The following is a 1,967-nucleotide window of genomic DNA, read 5'->3' as shown; positions in this document are numbered from 1 at the left end:
GAGGATGCGCTCGCACCCCGAGAGCTGCCAAACGCCCCACGGCACCAAACCAGCCCGTGGACAGAAAAACACTTCACCAAAAATACTGCTTGTCACTTTGTCACCGTGCTGCCCTCCTGCTCTTTGTCTGATAGTGGTGTTAGTTTCAGATTCACACCATTGAAACGTGTTCTAGTGCTTTTATCCCAGCGATTTTGAGCATAATTACTGGTTGCCAGGCAGCTGAGGCCAACTGATTAACCAAGACAAGTATTGTTCAAATTCTACTTCAGTTTATGCAAACAAGGTAGACTTTGAAATCATAATAATTGTCCACTGTAGTCTTTGCTGGTTTTTAAGACTCTTTTTTTAAAGGGAAGCATATTGTTAAAGGCAGGGCATAGGTGCTTGCAGCCACTCGGTGCTGGAGCTCTGTGCTCCCTGCAGATGGTTTTCGAACGCCCTCTTCTCGGAACGTTGATACACACACCAACTGGCTGGGAGTGCTTAATTAAAGATCATTCATTCAGTTTCTGAGGAATTTTGACTCTAGAAATACTGTTGTTGAGATTCACTAGAACTCTTCTGCCGTATGGATGACCAGGGTCCAGTTATCGTCTCTTGTCTCAGATGGAAGCTGTAGGATTGAAGGGGATCTGGAAAGGGGGCAGGAGAACGGGGATCTGGATAATAAGTGTGAATTCTTAATAGAAATCTATTATCAGACTTCCTTGTTTTTTAATAAGCTTCTGCGTGGTGAGGTGCAGCGATCATTCATCGCTCGTGCTGCCGATAGCAAATGATCTGTTACAGCAGAAGCAATGAGGGTGAGGTTGCATCAGATAAAATTTCGTGTTCAGTTTTGGCTTCAGTGAATCATCCCGTGTTAACCTGCATGCTTTATATCCAGGTGAGGTTAAAAATGCTTCTCAAGGCTCCTAGCTCCTCCAGAACACATGGGCAGGCTCATCAGTAAATTGGGGTATTTAATTGTGCTGATTTTACATGGGGAGATTTGGTTATCCGAGCTCATCTCAGCTGGGGAAGCTAAGCACTGATTCTGTAAAGCTGTATTTCAGGGGCACTAATCTTACCAAAATAAAAATAATTTTTCAGTTTACGACTGGAATACTAGAGGCAGGACCCTGGCCATCAAAGGAAGTGTTAGAGCGGTTTTCAGAGCTGCATCGGTCTAGGAAAAGGTCTGCTGCTGGGTGTTGTTGTTGCTGAAACCCATTGTGGGATCGTGGTGGGTTTGGTTTTCTTCTGGTTTGGAGGAGAAGAGAAGCAGGAAGATTCACCCCGGGGCTAACCTGGCTGTGCTGACAGGGCTTCTGGAGTGAGGAGGTTAGGTGGTCCTGAGGTTAAAAGCTGTTTAGCGGTAGAAGGGCAGTTCCCGGCCGTCGCTGAGCCGGGCAGAGCGCAGGGAGGTTGTTTTGCCCGTCTCTGGCTGGTGGACAGCAAAGGTCAGCCCAAGTTTCTTCCTGAACCAATGGGCTCATCATCGGCGTGGACCGAGATCACCTCGGGCCACTGGATAGACGTGTTCCAGAACAATGACTGTATTGTGTTAATTGCAATTAACATATTGCTACGAGAGTGTTTCCAATCCAAGAACATAGGGCGAGGGTCAGGGAAGGGCTGAGCCAGGGAGCTCACAGTTGGCTTCACCCAGCACTGGGGTGTGTTGCTGAGGGTTAAACACTCTTTAATAATGGTCTACTGGCAAAAAAAGAATTTTCTTCCATGTTCTTATTCTTGTTGGCGAATACCACAGCGTGCCTGCATTCTTTAAAGGCTGTCTTCGTGGAAAGCGTGCCAGAGGTAGGTTCCTGCGGATATCAAATATTTAATCCTCATCATCCTAGTCTGCTGTGCCTGTCCGTTGCAGAAACACGTGGTTTGTTCTGCAGCCTCGAGACGGGCCTGGAATACGTCCTGCGTTGCCTGGGTGGATATTGTAATTGGTAATTTAGCTGTCTTTAAAA

At 46.8% G+C, this 1,967-nt stretch overlaps 1 protein-coding gene across 1 annotated transcript in view; it reads left to right on the top strand.

Annotated features, from left to right (window-relative positions):
- Positions 1-1,967, top strand: part of LOC104465540 (regulatory-associated protein of mTOR-like) — a gene marked incomplete at both ends in the record, with an annotated part of 30,295 nt that overhangs the window by 11,928 nt on the left and 16,400 nt on the right. The gene's annotated exons all lie outside the window — the stretch shown is intronic.

This window comes from Pterocles gutturalis, unplaced genomic scaffold (assembly GCF_000699245.1).
Source record: "Pterocles gutturalis isolate BGI_N339 unplaced genomic scaffold, ASM69924v1 scaffold10273, whole genome shotgun sequence".
Lineage (NCBI taxonomy): Eukaryota > Metazoa > Chordata > Aves > Pterocliformes > Pteroclidae > Pterocles > Pterocles gutturalis.
This window is presented reverse-complemented; position numbering and strand designations above follow the sequence as displayed.